At 45.4% G+C, this 27,999-nt stretch overlaps 16 non-coding genes across 16 annotated transcripts; all 16 read left to right on the forward strand.

The window, feature by feature from the left end:
* Positions 1–2,372: 2,372 nt before the first annotated feature.
* LOC134987261 (U1 spliceosomal RNA) lies at positions 2,373–2,536 on the forward strand. The gene has a single exon (XR_010192958.1). It is a non-coding gene; the product is annotated as a U1 spliceosomal RNA (small nuclear RNA).
* A 152-nt stretch (positions 2,537–2,688) lies between these two features.
* On the forward strand, positions 2,689–2,851 carry LOC134987216 (U1 spliceosomal RNA). Its single transcript, XR_010192915.1, has one exon. It is a non-coding gene; the product is annotated as a U1 spliceosomal RNA (small nuclear RNA).
* A 674-nt stretch (positions 2,852–3,525) lies between these two features.
* LOC134987199 (U1 spliceosomal RNA) lies at positions 3,526–3,689 on the forward strand. Its single transcript, XR_010192899.1, has one exon. It is a non-coding gene; the product is annotated as a U1 spliceosomal RNA (small nuclear RNA).
* A 152-nt stretch (positions 3,690–3,841) lies between these two features.
* LOC134987217 (U1 spliceosomal RNA) lies at positions 3,842–4,004 on the forward strand. The gene has a single exon (XR_010192916.1). It is a non-coding gene; the product is annotated as a U1 spliceosomal RNA (small nuclear RNA).
* Positions 4,005–4,674: 670 nt separating this feature from the next.
* LOC134987194 (U1 spliceosomal RNA) lies at positions 4,675–4,838 on the forward strand. The gene has a single exon (XR_010192894.1). It is a non-coding gene; the product is annotated as a U1 spliceosomal RNA (small nuclear RNA).
* A 152-nt stretch (positions 4,839–4,990) lies between these two features.
* LOC134987229 (U1 spliceosomal RNA) lies at positions 4,991–5,153 on the forward strand. The gene has a single exon (XR_010192927.1). It is a non-coding gene; the product is annotated as a U1 spliceosomal RNA (small nuclear RNA).
* Positions 5,154–5,823: 670 nt separating this feature from the next.
* Positions 5,824–5,987, forward strand: LOC134987249 (U1 spliceosomal RNA). Its single transcript, XR_010192946.1, has one exon. It is a non-coding gene; the product is annotated as a U1 spliceosomal RNA (small nuclear RNA).
* Positions 5,988–6,139: 152 nt separating this feature from the next.
* Positions 6,140–6,302, forward strand: LOC134987228 (U1 spliceosomal RNA). Its single transcript, XR_010192926.1, has one exon. It is a non-coding gene; the product is annotated as a U1 spliceosomal RNA (small nuclear RNA).
* Positions 6,303–24,006: 17,704 nt separating this feature from the next.
* On the forward strand, positions 24,007–24,170 carry LOC134987238 (U1 spliceosomal RNA). The gene has a single exon (XR_010192933.1). It is a non-coding gene; the product is annotated as a U1 spliceosomal RNA (small nuclear RNA).
* Positions 24,171–24,322: 152 nt separating this feature from the next.
* LOC134987230 (U1 spliceosomal RNA) lies at positions 24,323–24,485 on the forward strand. Its single transcript, XR_010192929.1, has one exon. It is a non-coding gene; the product is annotated as a U1 spliceosomal RNA (small nuclear RNA).
* Positions 24,486–25,146: 661 nt separating this feature from the next.
* LOC134987254 (U1 spliceosomal RNA) lies at positions 25,147–25,310 on the forward strand. The gene has a single exon (XR_010192950.1). It is a non-coding gene; the product is annotated as a U1 spliceosomal RNA (small nuclear RNA).
* Positions 25,311–25,462: 152 nt separating this feature from the next.
* LOC134987219 (U1 spliceosomal RNA) lies at positions 25,463–25,625 on the forward strand. Its single transcript, XR_010192918.1, has one exon. It is a non-coding gene; the product is annotated as a U1 spliceosomal RNA (small nuclear RNA).
* Positions 25,626–26,299: 674 nt separating this feature from the next.
* LOC134987257 (U1 spliceosomal RNA) lies at positions 26,300–26,463 on the forward strand. The gene has a single exon (XR_010192954.1). It is a non-coding gene; the product is annotated as a U1 spliceosomal RNA (small nuclear RNA).
* A 152-nt stretch (positions 26,464–26,615) lies between these two features.
* LOC134987220 (U1 spliceosomal RNA) lies at positions 26,616–26,778 on the forward strand. The gene has a single exon (XR_010192919.1). It is a non-coding gene; the product is annotated as a U1 spliceosomal RNA (small nuclear RNA).
* A 674-nt stretch (positions 26,779–27,452) lies between these two features.
* Positions 27,453–27,616, forward strand: LOC134987255 (U1 spliceosomal RNA). Its single transcript, XR_010192951.1, has one exon. It is a non-coding gene; the product is annotated as a U1 spliceosomal RNA (small nuclear RNA).
* Positions 27,617–27,768: 152 nt separating this feature from the next.
* On the forward strand, positions 27,769–27,931 carry LOC134987218 (U1 spliceosomal RNA). Its single transcript, XR_010192917.1, has one exon. It is a non-coding gene; the product is annotated as a U1 spliceosomal RNA (small nuclear RNA).
* The last annotated feature ends 68 nt before the right edge of the window (positions 27,932–27,999 follow it).

Raw genomic sequence — 27,999 nt, forward strand, 5'->3', positions numbered from 1 at the left:
GATGGAAGGCTTGGGAACACTATCCGTTTTTCAGTTGTGGAAGAGCACAGAGGTCGGATTGGACTACATTCTATAGTAAAGGATACCTTTCTATTTATTGCCCCTCCCCTTATATGTGACTGTGTTACAATAAAGCTTTGGTCTTGTGATTCCCTCACCCTCTTACACTCCACACACATAGCCTTATTAACTGTTGTATTATTGTATAGTTTAAATGTATAGTGCAGTTCATGATTTATAGTGTAGGCTGGCCTGTGCTGTAGTTCTTGAACTGTACTATACCGACAGCATTTGTATTGTGTTTTGGCTGTGCTGCAACACAGTACTTATGTGTGTAATGTTTATGTATGTTTTTTTGCTTCTTTATGTCAATAAAGACTGCTTTTTCAATCCAATATCTGAAAACAATCAATGTTTATCTTTGATGGCAATAGAAGTGGTATGATATTTGCTGCTTTTGAAAGGCAATATCTGATATGTCCCCTATCTGGGAACCATATATTAAATGGCTTTTCAGAAAAGGAAGATGGTAGAAGAGCTTTCAGTACTTGTTGGACCGATGCACATTTCCTATTCTAGCCTCCAAAAACAGATTCAGTTGCATTTTCCAGTGTGTTTTAAATGCGCCTTAGCAAATGTCTTACATCGACAAACTTATTTAGTACTATTTTGCAAATAGGGTTACATTGTTGCAACATTGTGTTCCCTAATTGCTTGATTTTTTAAATGCAACAATTGATAAAGACACCTGATAACTGCTCTGTGGAGTCTTATTTTGCGTCTACTTCTTATCTACATTTAATTCTCTACCTCTAATCAAGGCATTTTTAAATGCTGGGGGCTGCCAGGACGTGAGGCCTACCTAGACTTTAGATCTGAATTTGAATGTACTTGTGAACTAACTTCATTTCCTACTTCTAAATTCATTCCTAAATTCACTACTTACATGAATCCTGTAGTTGGGCATTTTGGGACTTCGATTGTGGGCATTGTTTTGTGTCCAGACCAGCAGCAGGTGGTGTGCATTTGCTGGAAAGGCATCGAAGACCTCCGATATGCTGCATCTCCTGATGTGTGTCTCCCTCAAGTGTCTGTCAGCAAATGCCTGCTAGACACCCCATTCCAAGCTGATTGTGACATCACGGTACATGCATCATAGAACAGGCATGCTAGAACATGGGTCTTCAACCTGCGACCCTCCAGCTGCTGTGGAACTACACATCCCAGCATGCCCTGCCTCAGTTTTAGCATACCTTAATAGCAAAAATGTGGCAGGGCATGCTGGGATGTGTAGTTTCACAGCAGCTGGAGGGCCACAGGATGAAGACCAATGTGCTAAAGCCAAGCCGCAGGTACATTGAATGCTAGCAAGCTGAATATTTAAATCCTTTTTATTCCGCAGCATTCCAATGTGGAAGATTCCATGGAAACAGAGATCCTTCCATTGAGAAGGACATGCTGCCTGGATGACTACACTGTGCAAATTAAATCACGGAGCCAGTTGGCTTGTGGGTGGCTCTGGTCACTGGGTGGTTGGGTGGGTGGTGTGTCGGAGGTGGAGCACATGCAAATGATTGTGTATCATCCAGCTAGTGAGAGAGAAAACTCATGCAGGAGTGTGCCTGCTTGTCAGTGGGTTATGCACCTTTCCAGACGTCAAATCTACATGGAGCAGCTGGAGAGGACAAGAGCAGGTTTGCAAAATATAGACAGAAGAGCTCTCCAGCCTAGTTTGCTGTCTGTTTCCACTTCTCTTTTCTTGAGCCGCTCCCTTATATGCCCTTGCGCACTATCCTGACTTCTCCCATCTGCTTACTTTGTGCCTTCCAACGCACAATGCGAACTACAGGTAGTGCTGCAGGGCCCACACCCTTTTACTTGCCATACAGAGCAGCTCTGGAGCTGTTACAGTGCCCAGCTTCTGCAAGAAATCAGCTTGAATGCTTCAGGGGCTGGGGCATAGCCAACATGAGCCCCACACCGAAGGAGGGTGGAGGTGTTTAATGCGAACTAGGGGTCAACCAAGCGCCGCAAAAGGCCGCCATGCCCTGCACGCCCCTTTTCTCTTTTCATATGCAGACGAGGGTTGAAGCCAACTTTGACCCACTGCTTGGATGACATCACCATATGCAAATCCATCTGCTGCAGGCCTTCCCCCAGGAATGCTTGCACTAGTTGTTGCATTTGGTTTGTTGTTTGGGGGTGCTTCAGTATTAGGCAGCCTTCTGCCCTCCCATGTTCATCTGAAAATATGTGTTCTCCCTGCAGTTGTTGTCCCCAGATGAGAGTTCCCTTGTGCTGCCTCAGTTGAATCTTCTTTACTTGACAGAGATGTGCCTGAGCAGCGGCCCTCCCCAGCCCTATCCCAAATCATACTTATTTTGCATAGGAGATACCATGGTCATGAAGATTGCTCTCCCAGGGTGAGGTTCATTCATTGCATTCTGGGTATGCTGACCCCTGTGATTTCCCCAAATGTGGGAAACTTGACTGCATTATTTGTGGTAGTGGGGGACTGTGTTTGTGCTTTCCTCTGGTCAGCTCTGGTAAAAGTCAGATTTCTTTGTCTCAGATCTTCCTCTAGCCTTGTTCTTCTTTCGAGAGTTCCCTTGTGCTGCCTCAGTTGGATCTCCTTTACTTGACAGGGGGGTGCCCAAGCAGCGACCCTCCCCAGCTCTAGCCCAACTCCTACTTACCTGCCAGGTGAGATACTATGATCATGAAGGTGCTTCTCCCAGGGCAAGGCTCACCCATTGCACTCTGGGTGTGCTGCCCCTGTGATTTCCCCAAATGTGGGAAACTTGACTGCATAATTTGTGTTTCCACTGGTCGGCTTTCATATAATTCAGATCTCTTTGTCTCAGGTCTCTCTCCAGCCTAGTTTGCAGTCTGTTTCCACTTCTTTTTTTTTGAGCCCCTCCCTTCTATACCCTTGTGCACTATACTGACTTCTCCTCCTGTCTGCTTACTTTGTGCCTTCCAATGCACAATGCAAACTACAGGTAGTGCTGCAGGGCCCACAAACTTTTACTTGCATTACAGAGCAGCTCTGGAGCTGTTACAGTGCCAAGCTGCTGCAAGAAATCAGCTTGAATGCTTCAGGGGCTGGGGCATTGCCAACATGAGCCCCACACCGAAGGAGGGTGGGGGTGTTCAATGCGAACTAAGGGTCATCCAAGCGCCGCAAATGGCCGCCATTCCCTGCATACCCCTTTTCTCTTTTCATATGCAGATGAGGGTTCCAGCCAACTTTGGCCCACTGCTTGGATGACATCACTGTATGCAAATCCGTCTTCTGCAGACCTTCCCCCAGGAATGCTTGTACTAGTTGTTGCATTTGGTTTGTTGTTTGGGGGTGCTTCAGTATTAGGCAGCCTTCTGCCCTCCCATGTTCATCTGAAAATATGTGTTCTCCCTGCAGTTGTTGTCCCTAGATGAGAGTTCCCTTGTGCTGCCTCAGTTGAATCTCCTTTACTTGACAGAGATGTGCCTGAGCAGCGGCCCTCCCCAGCCCTATCCCAAAGCATACTTATTTTGCATAGGAGATATCATGGTAATGAAGACTGTTATCCCAGGGTGAGGTTCATTCATTGCATTCTGGGTATGCTGACCCCTGTGATTTCCCCAAATGTGGGAAACTCGACTTCATTATTTGTGGTAGTGGGGGACTGTGTTTGTGCTTTCCTCTGGTCAGCTCTGGTAAAAGTCAGATTTATTTGTCTCAGATCTTCCTCTAGCCTTGTTCTTCTTTCGAGAGTTCCCTTGTGCTGACTCAGTTGGATCTCCTTCACTTGACAGGGAAGTGCCCGAGCAGCGACCCTACCCAGCTCTAGCCCAACTCCTACTTACCTGCCAGGTGAGATACTATGATCATGAAGGTGCTTCTCCCAGGGCAAGGCTCACCCATTGCACTCTGGGTGTGCTGCTCTTGCGATTTCCCCAAATGTGGAAAACTTGACTGCATAATTTGTGTTTCCCCTGGTCGGCTCTCGTATAATTCAGATCTCTTTGTCTCAGGTCTCTCCCCAGCCTAGTTTGCTGTCTGTTTCCACTTCTCTTTTCTTGAGCCGCTCCCTTCTATGCCCTTGCGCACTATTATGACCTCTCCTGTCTGCTTACTTTGTGCCTTCCAACGTCAATGCAAACTACAGGTAGTGCTGCAGGGCCCACACCCTTTTACGTGCTTTACAGAGCAGCTCTGGAGCTGTTACAGTGCCCAGCTGCTGCAAGAAATCAGCTTGAATGCTTCAGGGGCTGGGGCATAGCCAACATGAGCCCCACACCGAAGGAGGGTGGAGATGTTTAATGCGAATTAGGGGTCATCCAAGCGCCGCAAAAGGCCGCCATGCCCTGCACATCCCTTTTTTCTTTTCATATGCAGACGAGGGTTGAAGCCAACTTTGACCCACTGCTTGGATGACATCACCATATGCAAATCCATCTGCTGCAGGCCTTCCCCCAGGAATGCTTGCACTAGTTGTTGCATTTGGTTTGTTGTTTGGGGGTGCTTCAGTATTAGGCAGCCTTCTGCCCTCCCATGTTCATCTGAAAATATGTGTTCTCCCTGCAGTTGTTGTCCCCAGATGAGAGTTCCCTTGTGCTTCCTCAGTTGAATCTTCTTTACTTGACAGAGATGTGCCTGAGCAGCGGCCCTCCCCAGCTCTATCCCAAATCATACTTATTTTGCATAGGAGATACCATGGTCATGAAGATTGTTCTCCCAGGTTGAGGTTCATTCATTGCATTCTGGGTATGCTGACCCCTGTGATTTCCCCAAATGTGGGAAACTTGACGGCATTATTTGTGGTAGTGGGGGACTGTGTTTGTGCTTTCCTCTGGTCAGCTCTGGTAAAAGTCAGATTTCTTTGTCTCAGATCTTCCTCTAGCCTTGTTCTTCTTTCGAGAGTTCCCTTGTGCTGCCTCAGTTGGATCTCCTTCACTTGACAGGGGGGTGCCCGAGCAGCGACCCTCCCCAGCTCTAGCCCAACTCCTACTTACCTGCCAGGTGAGATACTATGATCATGTAGGTGCTTCTCCCAGAGCAAGGCTCACCCATTGCACTCTGGGTGTGCTGCCCCTGTGATTTCCCCAAATGTGGGAAACTTGACTGCATAATTTGTGTTTCCCCTGGTCGGCTCTCGTATAATTCAGATCTCTTTGTCTCAGGTCTCTCTCCAGCCTAGTTTGCTGTCTGTTTCCACTTCTCTTTTCTTGAGCCGCTCCCTTCTATGCCCTTGCGCACTATTCTGACCGTTCCTGTCTGCTTACTTTGTGCCTTCCAACGCACAATGCAAATTACAGGTAGTGCTGCAGGGCCCATGCCCTTTTACATGCTTTACAGAGCAGCTCTGGAGCTGTTACAGTGCCCAGCTGCTGCAAGAAATCAGCTTGAATGCTTCAGGGGCTGGGGCATAGCCAACATGAGCCCCACACCGAAGGAGGGTGGAGATGTTTAATGCGAATTAGGGGTCATCCAAGCTCCGCAAAAGGCCGCCATTCCCTGCACATCCCTTTTTTCTTTTCATATGCAGACGAGGGTTGAAGCCAACTTTGACCCACTGCTTGGATGACATCACCATATGCAAATCCATCTGCTGCAGGCCTTCCCCAGGAATGCTTGCACTAGTTGTTGCATTTGGTTTGTTGTTTGGGGGTGCTTCAGTATTAGGCAGCCTTCTGCCCTCCCATGTTCATCTGAAAATATGTGTTCTCCCTGCAGTTGTTGTCCCAAGATGAGAGTTCCCTTGTGCTGCCTCAGTTGAATCGCCTTTACTTGACAGAGATGTGCATGAGCAGCGGCCCTCCCCAGCCCTATCCCAAATCATACTTATTTTGCATAGGAGATACAATGGTCATGAAGATTGTTCTCCCAGGGTGAGGTTCATTCATTGCATTCTGGGTATGCTGACCCCTGTGATTTCCCCAAATGTTGGAAACTCGACTGCATTATTTGTGGTAGTGGGGGGCTGTGTTTGTGCTTTCCTCTGGTCAGCTCTGGTAAAAGTCAGATTTCTTTGTCTCAGCTCTTCCTCTAGCCTTGTTCTTCTTTCGAGAGTTCCCTTGTGCTGCCTCAGTTGGATCTCCTTCACTTGACAGGGGGGTGCCCGAGCAGCGACCCTCCCCAGCTCTAGCCCAACTCCTACTTACCTGCTAGGTGAAATACTATGATCATGAAGGTGCTTCTCCCAGGGCAAGGCTCACCCATTGCACTCTGGGTGTGCTGCTCCTGCGATATCCCCAAATGTGGGAAACTTGACTGCATAATTTGTGTTTCCCCTGGTCGGCTCTCGTATAATTCAGATCTCTTTGTCTCATGTCTCTCTCCAGCCTAGTTTGCTGTCTGTTTACACTTCTCTTTTCTTGAGCCACTCCCTTCTATGCCCTTGCGCACTATCTTGACTTCTCCCGTCTGCTTACTTTGTGCCTTCCAATGCACAATGCGAACTACAGGTAGTGCTGCAGGGCCCACACCCTTTTAGTTGCCTTACAGAGCAGCTCTGGAGCTATTACAGTGCCTAGCTGCTGCAAGTAATCAGCTTGAATGCTTCAGGGGCTGGGGCATAGCCAACATGAGCCCCACACCGAAGGAGGGTGGAGGTGTTTAATGTGAATTAGGGGTCATCCAAGCGCCGCAAAAGGCCGCCATGCCCTGCACGCCCCTTTTCTCTTTTCATATGCAGACGAGGGTTGAAGCCAACTTTGACCCACTGCTTGGATGACATCACCATATGCAAATCCATCTGCTGCAGGCCTTCCCCCAGGAATGCTTGTACTAGTTGTTGCATTTGGTTTGTTGTTTGGGGGTGCTTCAGTATTAGGCAGCCTTCTGCCCTCCCATGTTCATCTGAAAATATGTGTTCTCCCTGCAGTTGTTGTCCCCAGATGAGAGTTCCCTTGTGCTGCCTCAGTTGAATCTCCTTTACTTGACAAGGGAGGCATTTTGGATTTTTTCTTTGGGTACCCTTACACCTGATGGTCTGAATGAGAGCATCGAACTGAACAACATTGGCAGTCTCTGAAGATTTTATCTATTGATTTACCTAATATATTATTTATTGAATATCCATTTATTGTATGTTTAATAAATAAACAAAATTATTAGAAGTAGCTATTTTGGAAACAGCTTTCCTCTTAGGATGAAACTGTATAATCCTGTTGTGTGTGTTCCTTTAAAGTTCTTTAGTAAAATCCACTAGTAATAATGAACATCAGATTTCTTCCTCCATCCTCTTTTTACACTTTCTCTTGGTTCTATATATATATTTTTTTTTCTATTTTTTTTTTCCCCCTCCTTCTCCCAAAAGGCCCCCCTCCCTCCCCCCCTCCCTGTTTTAAATTTTAAAATCTTTAAATATTTAAATCTTCGAATCCTTAAATTGTCTGTTTAATTTTTATTTTTTCTTCAATTCTTTTTGTTGTTTAAACAGCAATGTAATTATTCCAGGGGTTAAAATAATGAAATATAGAAATAATATTAACAAAAATTAAAGGTAAAAATGAATTGATAGAATGATCCCATTAAAAGTAAATAAATAATATGGATGTTAAGCTGAGCGGGTTGGATTTGAACATGGGACTAGCTGCATAGAGTGCATTTGATGTTTCCCCTGCGCCACAAGAAATGCTTTAGTAGTGGCATGGATTTATGTTACCCTAAAAGGTTTTGATAAAGCTAAATATTTATCTTACTTAAAACCCTTTAAGAGGCCTAAGAACACTGTACGCTATTGACGTCTGGAGTACCGTAAGGGTACGCACGTTGCGTAGCAATCGCTTAGCGTAGCGTACGCTCGGGACCACGAGAAGATCACCAGCGGCGCAGACGCTCACAATGTTAAACCTTTACATGTAAACCATGAACAATGTATTATACAGGAAAAACCTTAGTGTAATAGTGGGGTGTAGATGCAACACAATGTAACCTTATTAACTTAAAGCTGTTCGAGCGTCTCCGACAGACCTGAGAATACTTAACACCATAAGAAATACACAAATGCCGGGCTTAGGGTCTAACGCCTTATATGAATGTTATACTTGCAAAAGAATAATACAATACAAGTCATACACTACCAATATAACATAGACTAACTAACCAGATAACTACACAGGAAATACAATACAATACAAGTACGTTTAAGGAAAAAAATGAGAGAAAGAGGAGAGGAGAGAGAGAGAGAGATATGGCCCACAATACCAATAAAGACAATATGATTGCGGAGAAAAACTTACGCACAAGGGGAACGATCGCATGCGCCTCTGGATATCCAGCTCCCGATTATCAGCAATGAGAACCGTTGAAGAGTGAGAGCTGGATATGATCGGCTTGTCTATTTATGCCCCACACACACAATACAATTCAATGGTCCCTACAATCTCATTGTTCATTGGACACAGGAATTCGTCTTCGCATTATAACAAAAGGTTATAGGTTGATTCATACAGGTGGGCTGTGACTATTTCCAACTGCTCAGGTGGGTGGGAAACTAGGTTTCCCGCCGCATGGATAAGTAAGTGCAAATAATAGTAAAAGTACATAAACTTCTTATGTCCATAACTATTCGCACGAGCGATTAATCTGCTTCAAACCAACACCGGAATATTGCTAATTAAATACTCTTCCGATGGATACTAAACACCACTGTATGACTCATGTCTGACCCTTCGTATCAAACAAAGAGGGATCTCTCTGTCCATGAACATGCTATATTAACTAAACTTTCAGATTCTATCAAAGGGACCATAATCTACAAAATACATTATATGGTTAAAATATATATCGATTGAGTCGCCCGCTAGACGCATACAAACTCTACCGTAAATCCGCATATCGTGCGCCTGCGGGTGCACGCGACTGCGAGTATGCGCACGCACGGGAGAGCTCTTGCACGCGCAGCGGGAGCTCGCATGAGGTGCAGATATGGCAGTGTGCATAGTGATATTTTTCTGACTTTGACAGTCCACCCTTTGGCAGTCAACAATAACTGCCACTTCCTAAAACATTTCAAAATGAGAAAAATATATATCAAGTGTAAATACATTTCTATGATTGGGTAAGGGAGGAGAGGAGAAGGTAGGAAAAGGGTATGACCTATTGAGATAGCAGAAGCATGTGTGTATGAATCCATGTTTGGGGGGTCATGTATCATCGTGCCGTACGTGTTTTAAATCAAGCTTCGAGGTATTGCGAAGTATACATTTGAATTCCTTCTTATCCCGTGGTACGGGTCTGTGGATGGGCTGTCAAACTTTACCGAGCTCTTTTCGGCTGTGGTTGTAACAAAATGGGGGAGCACATTTTAGTTGATGATACATGAATGGGGGAATATGTGAATGCTGATATCTGTGCGGGTATTCCCTATCGACTATGGGGTAAATTTACTAAGATTCGTGTTTTCCCGTTTCAGGTCAAAGTTCAATCACGAATGACATCGAAAGTGTAAAACTGCAACTTTTTAAATTTGTTACGACGGATTTACTAAGCTGTCGTATTCGGGTTTTTCTTTTGTTCCGATGTCGATGTCATTCGTGTTTTTTTTTTTATTTTTACGGCAGTGATTAGCAAAACACTGCCGACTTTTTTACAATGAATCTCGGCCGGATCTGTGTGATCCGTGCTGGGGTTCATTTTTTTTTTTTTTTTAAATTAAACACTGTAAAATCCAAAAAAAAAATTGCGTGGGGTCCCCTCTCCTAAGCATAACCAGCCTCGGGCTCTTTGAGCCGATCCTGGTTGCAGAAATATGGGGAAAAAATTGACAGGGGTTCCCCCATATTTAAGCAACCAGCATCGGGCTCTGCGCCTGGTCCTGGTTCCAAAAATACGGGGGACAAAAAGAGTAGGGGTCCCCCGTATTTTTAAAACCAGCACCGGGCTCCACTAGCTGGACAGATAATGCCACAGCCGGGGGTCACTTTTATATAGTGCCCTGCGGCCGTGGCATCAAAAATCCAACTAGTCACCCCTGGCCGGGGTACCCTGGGGGAGTGGGGACCCCTTCAATCAAGGGGTCCCCCCCCCCAGCCACCCAAGGGCCAGGGGTGAAGCCCGAGGCTGTCCCCCCCCATCCAATGGGCTGCGGATGGGGGGGCTGATAGCCTTTTGTGATAATGAAAAGATATTGTTTTTAGTAGCAGTACTACAAGGCCCAGCAAGCCTCCCCCGCATGCTGGTACTTGGAGAACCACAAGTACCAGCATGCGGCGGAAAAACGGGCCCGCTGGTACCTGTAGTACTACTACTAAAAAAAATACCCAAAAAAAGACAAGACACACACACCGTGAAAGTAAAGATTTATTACATACATGCACACAAACATACATACATACTTACCTTATGTTCACACGAGGGTCTGTCCTCTTCTCCAGTAGAATCCAAGGGGTACCTGTTGAATAAATTCTACTCACCAGATCCCGGGTCCCAGGGTCCTCGGGGCAACCATTTGTAATCCAGGTACTTGCATAAAATAACAAAACGGAAAGCCGAGCCACGAACTGAAAGGGGCCCCATGTTTTCACATGAGACTCCTTTCCCCGAATGCCTGAAACCCACTCTGACTTCTGTCTAAGTGGGTTTCTTCAGCCAATCAGGGAGCGCCACGTTGTTGCACCCTCCTGATCGGCTGTGTGCTCCTGTACTGAGTGACAGGTGGCACACGGCAGTGTTACAATGTAGCGCCTATGCGCTACATTGTAACCAATGGTGGGAACTTTCTGCCCTGCGGTTGACCTAAAGTGACGTCACCGCTGAGCAGAAAGTTCCCACCATTGGTTACAATGGAGCGCATAGGCGCTACATTGTAACACTGCCGTGTGCCGCCTGTCACTCAGTACAGGAGCACACAGCCGATCAGGAGGGTGCTACAACGTGGCGCTCCCTGATTGGCTGAAGAAACCCACTTAGACAGAAGTCAGAGTGGGTTTCTGGCATTCGGGGAAAGGAGTCCCATGTGAAAACATGGGGCCCCTTTCAGTTCGTGGCTCGGCTTTCCGTTTTGTTATTTTATGCAAGTACCTGGATTACAAATGGTTGCCCCGAGGACCCTGGGACCCGGGATCTGGTGAGTAGAATTTATTCAACAGGTACCCCTTGGATTCTACTGGAGAAGAGGACAGACCCTCGTGTGAACATAAGGTAAGTATGTATGTATGTTTGTGTGCATGTATGTAATAAATCTTTACTTTCACGGTGTGTGTGTCTTGTCTTTTTTTGGGTATTTTTTTAGTAGTAGTACTACAGGTACCAGCGGGCCCGTTTTTCCGCCGCATGCTGGTACTTGTGGTTCTCCAAGTACCAGCATGCGGGGGAGGCTTGCTGGGCCTTGTAGTACTGCTACTAAAAACAATATATTTTCATTATCACAAAAGGCTATCAGCCCCCCCATCCGCAGCCCATTGGATGGGGGGGGACAGCCTCGGGCTTCACCCCTGGCCCTTGGGTGGCTGGGGGGGGGACCCCTTGATTGAAGGGGTCCCCACTCCCCCAGGGTACCCCGGCCAGGGGTGACTAGTTAGATTTTTGATGCCACGGCCGCAGGGCACTATATCAAAGTGACCCCCGGCTGTGGCATTATCTGTCCAGCTAGTGGAGCCCGGTGCTGGTTTTAAAAATACGGGGGACCCCTACTCTTTTTGTCCCCCGTATTTTTGGAACCAGGACCAGGCGCAGAGCCCGATGCTGGTTGCTTAAATATGGGGGAACCCCTGTCAATTTTTTCCCCATATTTCTGCAACCAGGATCGGCTCAAAGAGCCCGAGGCTGGTTATGCTTAGGAGGGGGGACCCCACGCAATTTTTTTAAAGAAAATAACCACTTTCCAACCCCTTCCCACTGATATACATGCACGGATCTCATGGATCCGTGCATGCCTATACAATCACGGATTAAAAAAGCAGGTCTGGTTTTTTTTTAGCACTTTTTTACGAGTTGTAATTTTTCACGGCAGTGTTTGTTTTTTTTTGCTTTGCACTTCTTAGTAAATTACCGAGATTCATACTTAAACAGCCGCGTTTTGACCGATGGTGTATTCATTTGTATTTTTTTTGTTGGACTTCCAAAAAATTACGAATGCCCTCATCACTGCCGTGATTATTGCTTAGTAAATTACCGAGATGGCACTTTGATAAAAAAAACGGCATCTTGGTCAAAATCGGGACCTTAGTAAATTTACCCCTATGTGTGTAATTACCTGAAGGTTGTAGAGATGAAGATAAGACACAATTATGGTAAATGCAGTGGTATTCTATGTCAGGTTAATGAACATTTGTCGGTTGAAGTCTTGTTCGGTGTCTGTTGAATGCAGTCTTCTTTGGGCTTTTGTCAAAAGGTGTGGGCAAAAAGCTTTGTCAATGTCCATAGACTTACAAAAGTGTTGGGCTAGCGTAATTTTAAAATTTCTAGGGAAACTGGGGGTCTATGGCATAGTTCATCAAATATCTGTGTATAAGGTTGTCAAAACTTCTTCTTTAATCCATCAGTTGTCTGTATACAGGGTCATCAAATTCCTCGTCAAAAAGTGGGTCTTTTTACCTTGGAAAAACCGGAAAAACAGGTGAAAGAAACGGACCGTATAATCGCATTTTCATCACATCATTGTTTCTACAGTTGGGTCATAAATCAAATCCATTGGAATTACAATTTCCTCACTCCTTAGACTCATTACCCTGGTACTACGTTTGCACTTCATTAAAGCCTGACCGCATCTAAATGTCAAGCCAATCGTTATGACAACACCTAAGATACATAGAAGAAACTTCCCTACATCCATTATGACTCCTTGAGCCCATTCTCCTAAACCAGAGAACCAATTTCACGGGTTCAACCATGACACCCAACCAGTCAGCTCATTACCCACAGCAGCAAGGGTGAGATTATGTCTCCTGCGAAATTCCCACTTTAATTGGATAATATCGTCCATCTTCTGGTCTATGACCTCGACCGGATCCTCGGTACTATTCGTTATATATGTGCAGCATTTCACGCCGTACTGCGTTGCCAGTGTGACACAATATCCACCTGTTACTGCTGTGAGATAATTAAGAACCATTCTATGCTGAACCAGTTCTGTTTTATAAGCTTGAAGCTCTCTTCCAGTATACCTAAAAGTGTCATCATACATTTCTGTGATATTGTCTAACAAATTTGCAAGCGCAGATATGTATTTATAATTCAACACTCCTCTGGCGGTGCGAGTGATGTCTAACGCGAGTAGAACCTGAATCCCGGTGGATTCATGGATCATGTCAGAGGCCGGATGCTCTGTTCTTTCTATCAGGTGCCGTTTAACTACGTGCTCGTAATGAGTATGAGTATAAGGAGCTTGGGCACCACGGTGTATATCTTTCATTTTGGCATGTGATACAGTCATTACTTCAGGCAGTACTTTTCCAATATAACACAATCCTTCAGAGTTTGGGGCAAGCCACTTATACGCCTTCCTCCCGCATATGAAATAGGCATCATCGGGGAGAACATATGGGACGGAGTAGGACATAACCATATTACACATCTTCCATGTGAAATCTCCTAACCCTAATTCTCCCATCTGTCTGGTACACGTATCAGTTTGTACGATATGTGCACAGTATCCTGGTGATACCTCTCCAACTCTCGTAATCCTACTTCCTAGGGTATACCTATATCGGAAAGATTTTTCTCTACTGGCTATGTGGCGTATAAGCTCTGTATCTGTCGGCATTCTATCTGCTCTATATGAAAAGGTCATGGTTTGGTTACTCCATGACACTTCCCAATTTCCCGGCTTTCGGGGATTGGAAATGTTAAAACATATTAGGGATCTATCCACATGATATTGGTGGAGCTTCAAACTAGGAGGACTGGAGATATTAAACCTCCTGTCCACCGGTCCCCCACCCTTTAGCTCAAGTACCTCCCCTACCATTAAAGGAAATGGTACTAGTCCTGATTTGCTATGACCTTGAGGTACTTGAGAGCATACCCAACAATCTGTTTGATTTAACACACTACCCACTAAGGAGTGATAGTCACTCAAGGGCTGCCGGTCCATGTGGATATTAAAACTGGATTGGCATTTCTTGATGCACCCATCCTCAACTACATTGTCACAGAGCCTACAGATACAGTTTTCTTCAGCTAACAATCCTTCACAATTCCTTCTATTGTCAATGCTATCGGATCGTTTTCTGATACTCGCCTTTACTTGTTGGTTAAGTTGTTCTTGGAAAACTACGCCTCCATCTTTGTCATCAGAACCCATTCCAGAACCTTTCTCGACCTCCATGGTACTCTCGCCGGAACAGACTGCTCTGGTCAACATCATGGTCAACAGGAAAATCCGGATCACAGTCTCTTGGGGCAAGTCCATCTTATAGGAGGAAACGAAGAAGAATGAGAAGGGGGAAAAAATAATTTGAGGGAGAGGGGATGGGAAGTGGAGAAAAACAATAAAAGGGAACAGGGAATCGACAACTGCTTTTGATCTTGTGATTTTCAATGCTCAGGTGCCGCCTCAGTCCTCCTGGAACAGACACTCCAGTGATACAACTTCCTCTACCGTCTGTTCCTTATCACGGGACCTCTCTGGATCAGCAACCTTCTTACAATGGGACGAATGAACCCAAGTCTCTCTCTGGACAACCTTCAATGCTGTAGTGCTAGTCAATAAGACTTGGTCTGACCATCTGTCAATAAGGCAACCTGAGCGTAGAAAATTCCGTATCATTACATAATCCCCAGGTTCAATGTCATGACAATTACTATCTGGTAAATCAGGAATCAATAACTTCAAATTATCTTTTTGATTCCTTAGCTGTTTACTCATGTTAATCAGGTACTTTACAGTCACTTCATTGTTACACTTCAAATCATCCTGAGGGTTAATCATAACATGCGGTTGTCGACCAAACAAGATTTCAAAGGGAGACAGATTAAGAGGGGACCTGGGAGTGGTTCTGATGCTGTACAGTACTATGGGTAAAGCTTCTGGCCATGCCAATCCTGTTTCTGCCATAACTTTGCTCAGTTTATTTTTAATAGTGCTGTTCACTCTTTCCACCTTCGCACTCGCCTGTGGACGGTATGGAGTGTGCAGCTTACTATCAATTCCCATCAACTTACACATTCCTTGAAAGACATCACCTGTAAAATGGGTACCCCTATCACTTTCGATTATTCTAGGGATACCATATCTACACACAAATTCCTGCACAATTTTCTTAGCAGTAAACATAGTGGTATTTGTGGCTGCAGGAAATGCTTCAACCCAATTTGAGAATACATCTATACAAACAAGTACATATTTCAAATTTCGACAAGGGGGTAATTGAATAAAGTCAATCTGTATTACCTGAAAAGGGCCGCCTGTAGGTGGGATATGAGATGGTTCTGTTGGTATTGCCTTTCCGATGTTCTTCCTCAAACAGGTAAGGCATGACATTGCTCTCTTACCTGCATGAGATGAAAATCCTGGGGCGCACCAATATGCTCTTACCAACTTGCACATTCCCTCCTTGCCCAGATGAGTCAGCCCGTGTGCTGCCTCAGCTAAACATGGAAGATATGCTCTGGGGGCCACTGGTTTACCCTGTCCATCCGTCCAGAGTCCTGAGGACTCCTGGCCATATCCTTTTGCCTTCCAGACTGCCTTTTCCTGTGTGGAACACAAATTTTGCATCTCACACAACTTCTGTGTGTTGATGGTATTAAATACCATCAGTTGTGTGGTGTCTGTCTGTCTGGGGGTACCAGCTGCTAACTTAGCAGCTTCGTCTGCTCGGCTGTTACCAAGTGATACTGGGTCCTGGCTATATGTGTGTGCTTTACACTTGATAACAGCCACTCTGTCGGGTTCCTGTATCGCTGCTAGAAGCCTTTTGATGTGAGCTGCATGCGCTACCGGTGTACCAGCTGCCGTCATGAAATTTCTGAGGCGCCATAGGGCTCCGAAATCATGGACTACCCCGAATGCGTATCTAGAGTCGGTGTAGATATTGGCTGATTTGCCCTTAGCCAATTCACATGCTCTGGTTAGGGCGACCAGTTCAGCAACCTGGGCTGAGTGAGGTGGGCCTAGCGGTTCTGCTTCTATGGTGCCTTGATCATCTACGACTGCGTATCCAGTACACAAGTCTCCCGAGTCCGACTGTCTGTGACAACTACCATCCGTGTAGAAGGTAAGATCTACATCTTCCAGTGGGTTGTCACTGATGTCAGGCCTTGCGGTAAAATTTTGGGTCAAATATTCCATACAATCATGTGTGTCCTCCTTTGTATTAAATTCTCCTTCCCCACCACTCTCATCCTCCACCCTTTGTGCCTGTCCAGGCACACCTGGGAGATATGTTGCAGGATTTAATGCACTGCATCTCCTTATGGTGATGTTTACGGGGGCCATTAGTGCCAATTCCCATCTTGTAAACCGCGCTGATGAGACGTGTCTGGTTTGGGCAGAATTTAGCAAGGCTGACACTGCATGTGGTGTATGAATTGTGAGGTTGTGACCTAGCACTACATCTTCGCTTTTCGTTACTAGCAATGCTATCGCAGCAACGCTTCGCAAGCATGTGGGGAGGGATCGCGCTACCGTATCTAGCTGAGCGCTGTAGTATGCTACCGGCCTGCTGGCATCACCGTGCTTTTGGGTTAGGACGCCTGCTGCGCAACCAGCACTTTCTGTTCCGTACAGCTCAAAGGGTTTCCCATAGTCTGGCATACCAAATGCTGGTGCCTGCGTTAGGCACTGTTTAAGTCTCTCAAATGCCATCTCGGACTCGTCTGTGTGCGAAATCCGATCAGGCTTGTTTGAGGAGACCATCTCCTGCAAAGGTAATGCTAGAATGGAAAATCCTGGGATCCAGTTACGGCAATACCCACATATTCCTAAAAACATTCTGATCTGTTGCTGGGTTTGAGTCAGAGTCATGTCTCTAATTGCTTGAATTCTATCAGCGGTCAGGTGTCCTTGTGTTAGACAGTGTCCCAAATATTTTACTTTAGTTTGGCATAATTGCAACTTGTCTTTGGAAACCTTGTGTCCTGTGTCTGAAAGATGAAACAGGAGCTGTTTCGTATCCTTCAGGGATGCTTCCAATGAATCTGAACACAGTAGTAAATCATCCACGTACTGTATCAATATTGATCCACTCTCTGGTTGGAAAGACTGTAAACAATCATGCAAAGCCTGGGAAAATATACTTGGACTGTCTATGAAACCTTGTGGTAATCGAGTCCATGTGTATTGGACTCCTCTGTATGTAAATGCAAACAAATATTGGCTGTCAGGGTGCAGAGGTACCGAAAAGAAAGCGGAGCAGAGGTCAATAACAGTGAAAAATTTCGCAGTGGGAGGGATTTGCATAAGGATGACAGCTGGATTTGGCACTACGGGGAACTGACTCTCAACTATTTTGTTAATCCCCCTTAAATCCTGCACTAGCCGGTAACCCCTCCCCCCACTCTTTTTCACAGGGAAGATGGGACTATTGGCTGTGCTGGATGTTCTTACCAGGATGCCCTGTTGTAGCAAGCGCTCTATTACTGGGTATACTCCTAACTCCACCTCTGGCTTCAGAGGGTATTGTGGGATTTTTGGAGCTATCCTACCATTTTTTACTTGCACAACTACTGGAGCTACGTTTGCCATCAATCTAGTGTCTTGTCCGTCTTTAGTCCACAGTGACTCTGGTATCTGGGATGTCATTTCTTCTACTTGGGATGGAGTCCTATTTGTCATAATGGTATGTGACATTAATTTTGATGGGGAGTCTAACATGTCTCGCACTTCCTGAGCGTGATTCTCAGGTATGTCCAAGAATACACCTTCAGGAGTACAATAAATGACGCACCCCATTTTACACAATAAGTCTCTTCCCAAGAGATTTGTCGGTGCCGATGCAGCCAGCAAAAAGGAATGCTTGGTATGTAAAGGCCCTATTGTAATCTCGGCTGGTTTGCTAGCAGGGTAATGCTGGACTACTCCCGTTACTCCCATGGCTGGAATTGTCTTACCAGTGGTTCTCATGCCCACTGTCGAATTTATCACTGATTTGGCCGCCCCCGTATCTACAAGAAAGTTTAATGTTTTACCAGCTACATCAATTGCAATTTCGGGTTCACTACCAAGACTTGCAATCAATTTTACTGGCTGCAGATTACAGGTATGGCCACACCCCTATTGGGTATGGTGACCTCCCTGAATCCCGCTGGCAGCAACTACTTGTGAAGGGGTTAACTGGGAACTGCCAGAGGCTTGCCAGTCTCTGTTCGGGGGGTATCTTTTTGTTTCCCCTGCATGTGGCTCATAACTCCGTTTCTGCGGACCCTGCTCCCAATGTCGTGTGTCGTGTCGTTGTCTAGGGCGTTGATAAGACTTTTGTATGTTTCTCGATTTACAGTCTCGTGCAAAGTGTCCCTCTCTATGACAGAAATAACAGGTTACCACATTCGACTTACCCACAGGGTTTGGTGATTTATACAAAGGCTGCCTTGTGGTCAGGGCCTGTATACTTACGGCCATTAACTTATCACCTTGTAATTCCCTGTGTCTGGTGATATTCCGATCGTGATCCACAGCTGCCTCTCTCAAAGTAGCCACCGACAGACCTCGCCAACATGGTTGCGTGGTCTGTACCCTTGTCTTTAATGCCTCTTTTAAACCATCCATTAGTACAGATACTGCTACTTCTCGATGGTTTATGTTTGTTTTAATGTCCTCTATGCCTGTGTATTTTGCCATATCTAGTAATGCCCTGTGAAAATACTCTGCAGCTGTTTCTGACTCCTTTTGTTTAATGGAGAAAATCTTGTTCCATTTAACTACAGCTGGAAAATACTCCTTTAACTGTAAACTTATCCTTTTTACATTGTCTTTGTTGTACACATCTGTAAGAGGTACATCCTGATCCAATCCACAGTCAGCTAAAAATTGAGCCGAGTCGACATTGGAGGGTAAACAAGCCCTCAGCAATACCTGCCAGTCTTTGTTATTGGGCTCTAAAGTGTTCCCTAGGTCTCTGATGTATTTCTGGCTAGCAACTAAGTCTTTCCTAGGGTCAGGGAATTCAGACACTATGGTTCTTAATTCCATTCGGGAAAACGGGCTGTACATGGCAATGTTCCTGATAGGAGTGACTCCTGTAGTGTCCGTTTTCCCATTTGGAACTGCTATTACCCTAACGGGAGCAAGTTTAATAACATCATTCTGTGTAGATTCTACAGCCTGTGGTGAAATGGTTTCAGCATAGTGTATGGTGCCGTACTTACCTGTTGATACGACCTCACCTGTCCCTCCGCTAGGGGCCTTTGTTACTAATCTTAAGGGTTGGGCCGTGCCTACTGTTGTTTCTGATATGGTGGCTGCTAGAGAGAGCGCCGATATTGTTGCCGATTCGTCCTCTTGATCACACTCCTGGGGAAAGTTCAAAACAGGGTACAACTTGCACGGGTTAATACTTGCATTGGTTAACTTATTAACATTTACACAGTTGCTAAGTGTTTGTTTGTTACACCCTAATGCGTCATTCTCCGCAACCGATTTCTCTCCTGATATGTATGGTGGCGGCGGTGCCGTGGCTATCAGTTTCCTGATAGGGTTAGATCCCGCCGCCTGAGCCAATCCTCTCTGTATTTCACCCTCCTGTTGCCATAACTGCAAATAATCATAATGTTTAATCCGTCTCTTTGTTGATTTAATGAGACATATCCTCCTCCTTAGATTTTGTAACACTTCTGGGCTAAAGCTGCCTACTCTTGGGAACTTCTCCCCGTCATGTACCGTCATTCTCTCCCATTCATCACATAAAACCTCTGTGTGTGAACCGTATTTTTCACACATTACGTACCTTGCCGACCCGATTGGTCGGTTTACTGAATCAACCCGAACCGAGGTTGATCGCCCCCTACCTGAACAATTGGCCCCCATACCTGTAGGTGTTGCTTTCACCACCTCTGACCTTCAATCAGGGTCTTCAGCGAACCCTTACAAAAACCAAAATGTTCAAGATAGGCTGACGGTGGCGGTTTACCGAGTACCCCACTCACTCGCCCACGCCGACCAATACGACCTACACACTGCCCTAGTGCTGGCGTACTCGACCCAGGGCCCCTATGAACCTTCGTTTACTGGAACATGTGAGTGTGATCCGCAGAGCATTAACCCTTTCCAGTAACTGTTGGTTGTTGGATAATTCCTGAGTGACCAGCGAACTTCCCTTCAGAAAATAAAAAATTACACAAATCACGTCAGAATGTACAAATAGTGTTTATGACCCGTTTCGTACACAAATGGTACTGGTCAGATTAACTAATGCACACAATTACGTGCGGTACAATCAGTCTGCACATAAGCAACTAATCTTATGTGCAGAGCGACCAGTGGAATCGAAAATTGCGGCTGCGAATTCCTTCAGCATGAGCTTTAATGGCCTATATGGGTTCTGCACCAACCCCCTGGGTTGTGCTCTTTTCTCTATTTATAGCGGACTTCCTTGTCTGCTGTACCTGGACCTCCTGGTCAATTCCGGACCTCCTGGTCTGTGCTACAATAGACCTCCTGGTCTGCTATACTCTAATGCTCAGATTTTATGTTTAACAAAGGATGCCTCCCTTGCCACCATGCACGTCACTTACATGTATGTACCCTGCGAGAACTCGACTTCTTGTGGTTCAACCTCAAAAAATTGTATAAACTTATATATGCAAACACTCACTCACCACATGTACACTTTTGTTTCTATTTCTATTTCTGCGCAGAAATTTTCTTTCCTTTAGACCAGATGTGTTGTAAATTTGGAGAAGGATCTGTTAATCTAAATTTCGGACACTAAAATAGATTTGCGCTATTTATCGCGTTGCCACCTTTTCGCCTGTTACAATAACACTAGCGTGTGATTTGAGTTACGTGGGCGTACCCGGACGCTCCGTTGCGTAATATACGCTGCGTGCGTCGGCCTTTGAGTTGCGTACGCGAGTCTCACCCTTTGTTAGAGACACGTGTACACAAAGCAAATATCCACCGTAACACAATTTTACACGTTTATCAATGTAGATGATCCTCGATCATCTACCGAACACCACACCAATCTCTCCTTGTATCTTTAGGTAGAGCTGCGTGCGTGCTTTTCAATTTACACCTTAATGTATTACTTTTACTCTTTAACTATGAAATAGCGGCAAATCTCTCTTAGCACGTTTATCAATTATAAAATGGCAAACAGAAGAGTGATATATGAAAATACACGAAAATGAAAAGAAATGCAGATATGTGCGTGCGTACGCAAGACAGAAATAAACAGTTTTAAAAGACACTAGCGTGTTGTTCTTACCTCCGGTTCCGGATTCCCTCAGCACCCTTTACTAAGCGAAGCAGACGCTTATCCAAACAGCACTACGAGGAATATGACCTCCCGCCCTTTGCTGATGGATAATGTCTGCTGAAATTACCTAGTGCAGATATGTGAAGGACGGACGAGCCGCCAATTGATAAAGCTAAATATTTATCTTACTTAAAACCCTTTAAGAGGCCTAAGAACACTGTACGCTATTGACGTCTGGAGTACCGTAAGGGTACGCACGTTGCGTAACAATCGCTTAGCGTAGCGTACGCTCGGTACCACGAGGAGATCACCAGCGGCGCAGACGCTCACAATGTTAAACCTTTACATGTAAACCATGAACAATGTATTATACAGGAAAAACCTTAGTGTAATGGTGGGGTGTAGATGCAACACAATGTAACCTTATTAACTTAAAGCTGTTCGAGCGTCTCCGACAGACCTGAGAATACTTAACACCATAAGAAATACACAAATGCCGGGCTTAGGGTCTAACGCCTTATATGAATGTTATACTTGCAAAAGAATAATACAATACAAGTCATACACTACCAATATAACATAGACTAACTAACCAGATAACTACACAGGAAATACAATACAATACAAGTACGTTTAAGGAAAAAAATGAGAGAAAGAGGAGAGGAGAGAGAGAGAGAGATATGGCCCACAATACCAATAAAGACAATATGATTGCGGAGAAAAACTTACGCCCAAGGGGAACGATCGCATGCGCCTCTGGATATCCAGCTCCCGATTATCAGCAATGAGAACCGTTGAAGAGTGAGAGCTGGATATGATCGGCTTGTCTATTTATGCCCCACACACACAATACAATTCAATGGTCCCTACAATCTCATTGTTCATTGGACACAGGAATTCGTCTTCGCATTATAACAAAAGGTTATAGGTTGATTCATACAGGTGGGCTGTGACTATTTCCAACTGCTCAGGTGGGTGGGAAACTAGGTTTCCCGCCGCATGGATAAGTAAGTGCAAATAATAGTAAAAGTACATAAACTTCTTATGTCCATAACTATTCGCACGAGCGATTAATCTGCTTCAAACCAACACCGGAATATTGCTAATTAAATACTCTTCCGATGGATACTAAACACCACTGTATGACTCATGTCTGACCCTTCGTATCAAACAAAGAGGGATCTCTCTGTCCATGAACATGCTATATTAACTAAACTTTCAGATTCTATCAAAGGGACCATAATCTACAAAATACATTATATGGTTAAAATATATATCGATTGAGTCGCCCGCTAGACGCATACAAACTCTACCGTAAATCCGCATATCGTGCGCCTGCGGGTGCACGCGACTGCGAGTATGCGCACGAACGGGAGAGCTCTTGCACGCGCAGCGTGAGCTCGCATGAGGTGCAGATATGGCAGTGTGCATAGTGATATTTTTCTGACTTTGACAGTTTTATATAAGTAAATGGGGATCCTTAGTGCTGAGTCTCTGAATTATGTATATGTGATTATAGATATGAGGTATTGATTGAAAGATTATAGGTTAATCTGTATATAGATTATATATTTTCTGTTATTTTTTAAACCACCTTGTTGCTTATTTTATTATTATTTTTAATCACCATGTTGCTTATTTTTATATTATGAAATGCCTTTATATGTGCAATTGCAATTAGAAAATTGTTCCATATTTGAGTCATTACATGTATGCATCCAATTAGTTCATGTATGTATCCAATCAACTAATTAGTAATGCTATTGGTCCGGTGCATTTTAAAAAGAGCCTGCTAGGCTGCTGATGTATCCTCTGACGAAACCGCTCTTGGATAACAGCGGAGAAACGCGTAAGAAAGGTGATTACAGGACACTCTGATTGCTGAGATATAAGCCCGTTCATGAACGAGCTACATCACGGCGGACGTCTGATGTAAAGACAGCGGTGAAGGGGAAAAAGCAATTTGAGACCGAGCAAAAGGAGGTCTCTACCCCACGGCAGGGAGAAATATCCCGACCGCGAGTGCCAATATTATCCAGCCACGGTTAACGGGGGTCGTAGCATACCGCTGTGTTTCACCAACCATCACAGCGCTCTCCCCCTGTTTTCTTTCATTACTCACGTGAGTTACATATGAACTTTAACTGCAGTAAATAAGAGGCGTTGGTTACAACTGTTGCTGTTCATCCACAAGAAGGAATTTAATGTATCAATTACAATTGGAAAGTAACGAATAAATTACAACAGCTGTATCCAGGAGGATTTTTTTGGACACTTTAATAAACATTCCGTTGTCATCAAGGGCAATATGAAATAGATCCTGATTACATTTAGATATGGATAGTGGTGCCTATATATGTTGACTCCATTGTATTTTATTGAATGTGGGTTTCTTCTGTCTATATATATTTTTTTAAAATAAAGAGCTTGTATATTTTTTTTTTGCGCTCCCTTTATAACAAATGTGATTATCTTTAAAATTTGGTTTATTATTGGTAGAACAGTACTACCTATGGGAGCAGCATTTTATAATATATGGTGAAAATTAATAGATGTATAAAGATTAAATAAGCAACAAATTGGTGAAATAGATAAGTTTTGATAGGAGCGCTGGGTTCTATATATATATTGACATTTGGTTATATATATGTAAAGATTTTATAAATTCTTGACAGAGATGTGCCTGAGCAGCGGCCCTCCCCAGCCCTATCCCAAATCATACTTATTTTGCATAGGAGATACCATGGTCATGAAGATTGTTCTCCCAGGGTGAGGTTCATTCATTGCATTCTGGGTATGCTGACCCCTGTGATTTCCCCAAATGTGGGAAACTCGACTGCATTATTTGTGGTAGTGGGGGACTGTGTTTGTGCTTTCCTCTGGTCAGCTCTGGTAAAAGTCAGATTTCTTTGTCTCAGATCTTCCTCTAGCCTTGTTCTTCTTTCGAGAGTTTCCATGTGCTGCCTCAGTTGGATATCCTTCACTTGACAGGGGGGTGCCTGAGCAGCGACCCTCCCCAGCTCTAGCCCAACTCCTACTTACCTGCCAGGTGAGATACTATGATCATGAAGGTGCTTCTCCCAGGGCAAGGCTCACCCATTGCACTCTGGGTGTGCTGCTCCTGCGGTTTCCCCAAATGTTGGACACTTGACTGCATAATTTGTGTTTCCCCTGGTCGGCTCTCGTATAATTCAGATCTCTTTGTCTCAGGTCTCTCTCCAGCCTAGTTTGCTGTCTGTTTCCACTTCTCTTTTCTTGAGTTGCTCCCTTCTATGCCCTTGCGCACTATCCTGACTTCTCCCGTCTGCTTACTTTGTGCCTTCCAACGCACAATGCAAACTACAGGTAGTGCTGCAGGGCCCACACCCTTTAACTTGCCTTACAGAGCAGCTCTGGTGCTGTTACAGTGCCCAGCTGCTGCAAGAAATCAGCTTGAATGCTTCAGGGGCTGGGGCATAGCCCCACACCGAAGGAGGGTGGAGGTGTTTAATGCGAACTAAGGGTCATCCAAGCACCGCAAAAGGCCGCCATGCCCTGCATACCCCTTTTCTCTTTTCATATGCAGATGAGGGTTCCAGCCAACTTTGGCCCACTGCTTGAATGACATCACTGTATGCAAATCCGTCTTCTGCAGACCTTCCCCCAGGAATGCTTGTACTAGTTGTTGCATTTGGTTTGTTGTTTGGGGGTGCTTCAGTATTAGGCAGCCTTCTGCCCTCCCATGTTCATTTGAAAATATGTGTTCTCCCTGCAGTTGTTGTCCCCAGATGAGAGTTCCCTTGTGCTGCCTCTGTTGAATCTCCTTTACTTGACAGAGATGTGCCTGAGCAGCGGCCCTCCCCAGCCCTATCCCAAATCATACTTATTTTGCATAGGAGATACCATGGTCATGAAGATTGTTCTCCCAGGGTGAGGTTCATTCATTGCATTCTGGGTATGCTGACCCCTGTGATTTCCCCAAATGTGGGAAACTCGACTGCATTATTTGTGGTAGTGGGGGACTGTGTTTGTGTTTTCCTCTGGTCAGCTCTGGTAAAAGTCAGATTTCTTTGTCTCAGATCTTCCTCTAGCCTTGTTCTTCTTTCGAGAGTTCCCTTGTGCTGCCTCAGTTGGATCTCCTTCACTTGACAGGGGGGTGCTTGAGCAGCGACCCTCCCCAGCTCTAGCCCAACTCCTACTTACCTGCCAGGTGAGATACTATGATCATGAAGGTGCTTCTCCCAGGGCAAGGCTCACCCATTGCACTCTGGGTGTGCTGCCCCTGTGATTTCCCCAAATGTGGGAAACTTGACTGCATAATTTGTATTTCCACTGGTCGGCTTTCATATAATTCAGATCTCTTTGTCTCAGGTCTCTCTCCAGCCTAGTTTGCTGTCTGTTTCCACTTCTTTTTTTTTTAGCCCCTCCCTTCTATACCCTTGTGCGCTATCCTGACTTCTCCTCCTGTCTGCTTACTTTGGGCCTTCCAATGCACAATGCAAATTACAGGCAGTGCTGCAGGGCCCACACCCTTTTACTTGCCTTACAGAGCAGCTCTGGAGCTGTTACAGTGCCAAGCTGCTGCAAGAAATCAGCTTGAATGCTTCAGGGGCTGGGGCATTGCCAATATGAGCCCTACACCGAAGGAGGGTGGGGGTGTTTAATGCGAACTAAGGGTCATCCAAGCGCCGCAAAAGGCCGCCATGCCCTGCATACCCCTATTCTCTTTTCATATGCAGATGAGGGTTTCAGCCAACTTTGGCCCACTGCTTGGATGACATCACTGTATGCAAATCCGTCTTCTGCAGACCTTCCCCCTGGAATGCTTGTACTAGTTGTTGCATTTGGTTTGTTGTTTGGGGGTGCTTCAGTATTAGGAACCCTTCTGCTCTCCCATGTTCATTTGAAAATAAGTGTTCTCCCTGCAGTTGTTGTCCCCAGATGAGAGTTCCCTTGTGCTGCCTCAGTTGAATCTCCTTTACTTGACAGAGATATGCCTGAGCAGCGGCCCTCCCCAGCCCTATCCCAAATCATACTTATTTTGCATAGGAGATACCATGGTCATGAAGATTGTTCTCCCAGGGTGAGGTTCATTCATTGCATTCTGGGTATGCTGACCCCTGTGATTTCCCCAAATGTGGGAAACTTGACTGCATTATTTGTGGTAGTGGGGGACTGTGTTTGTGCTTTCCTCTGGTCAGCTCTGGTAAAAGTCAGATTTCTTTGTCTCAGATCTTCCTCTAGCCTTGTTCTTCTTTCGAGAGTTCCCTTGTGCTGCCTCAGTTGGATCTCCTTCACTTGACAGGGGGGTGCCCGAGCAGTGACCCTCCCCAGCTCTAGCCCAACTCCTACTTACCTGCCAGGTGAGATACTATGATCAGGAAGGTACTTCTCCCAGGGCAAGGCTCACCCATTGCACTCTGGGTGTGCTGCTCCTGCAATTTCCCCTAATGTGGGACACTTAACTGCATAATTTGTGTTTCCACTGGTCGGCTTTCATATAGTTCAGATCTCTTTGTCTCAGGTCTCTCTCCAGCCTAGTTTGCTGTCTGTTTCCACTTCTTTTTTTTTTGAGCCCCTCCCTTCTATACCCTTGTGCACTATCCTGACTTCTCCTCCTGTCTGCTTACTTTGTGCCTTCCAACGCACAATGCGTACTACAGGTAGTGCTGCAGGGCCCACACCCTTTTACTTGCCTTACAGAGCAGCTCTGGAGCTGTTACAGTGCCAAGCTGCTGCAAGAAATCAGCTTGAATGCTTCAGGGGCTGGGGCATTGCCAACATGAGCCCCACACCGAAGGAGGGTGGGGGTGTTTAATGCGAACTAAGGGTCATCCAAGCACCGCAAAAGGCCGCCATGCCCTGCATACCCCTTTTCTCTTTTCATATGCAGATGAGGGTTCCACCCAACTTTGGCCCACTGCTTGGATGACATCACTGTATGCAAATCCGTCTTCTGCAGACCTTCCCCCAGGAATGCTTGTACTAGTTGTTGCATTTGGTTTGTTGTTTGGGGGTGCTTCAGTATTAGGCAGCCTTCTGCCCTCCCATGTTCATTTGAAAATATGTGTTCTCCCTGCAGTTGTTGTCCCCAGATGAGAGTTCCCTTGTGCTGCCTCTGTTGAATCTCCTTTACTTGACAGAGATGTGCCTGAGCAGCGGCCCTCCCCAGCCCTATCCCAATCATACTTATTTTGCATAGGAGATACCATGGTCATGAAGATTGTTCTCCCAGGGTGAGGTTCATTCATTGCATTCTGGGTATGCTGACCCCTGTGATTTCCCCAAATGTGGGAAACTCGACTGCATTATTTGTGGTAGTGGGGGACTGTGTTTGTGTTTTCCTCTGGTCAGCTCTGGTAAAAGTCAGATTTCTTTGTCTCAGATCTTCTTCTAGCCTTGTTCTTCTTTCGAGAGTTCCCTTGTGCTGCCTCAGTTGGATCTTCTTCACTTGACAGGGGGGTGCTTGAGCAGCGACCCTCCCCAGCTCTAGCCCAACTCCTACTTACCTGCCAGGTGAGATACTATGATCATGAAGGTGCTTCTCCCAGGGCAAGGCTCACCCATTGCACTCCGGGTGTGCTGCCCCTGTGATTTCCCCAAATGTGGGAAACTTGACTGCATAATTTGTATTTCCACTGGTCGGCTTTCATATAATTCAGATCTCTTTGTCTCAGGTCTCTCTCCAGCCTAGTTTGCTGTCTGTTTCCACTTCTTTTTTTTTTTGAGCCC

This window comes from Pseudophryne corroboree, assembly GCF_028390025.1.
Source record: "Pseudophryne corroboree isolate aPseCor3 chromosome 7 unlocalized genomic scaffold, aPseCor3.hap2 SUPER_7_unloc_8, whole genome shotgun sequence".
Classification (NCBI taxonomy): domain Eukaryota; kingdom Metazoa; phylum Chordata; class Amphibia; order Anura; family Myobatrachidae; genus Pseudophryne; species Pseudophryne corroboree.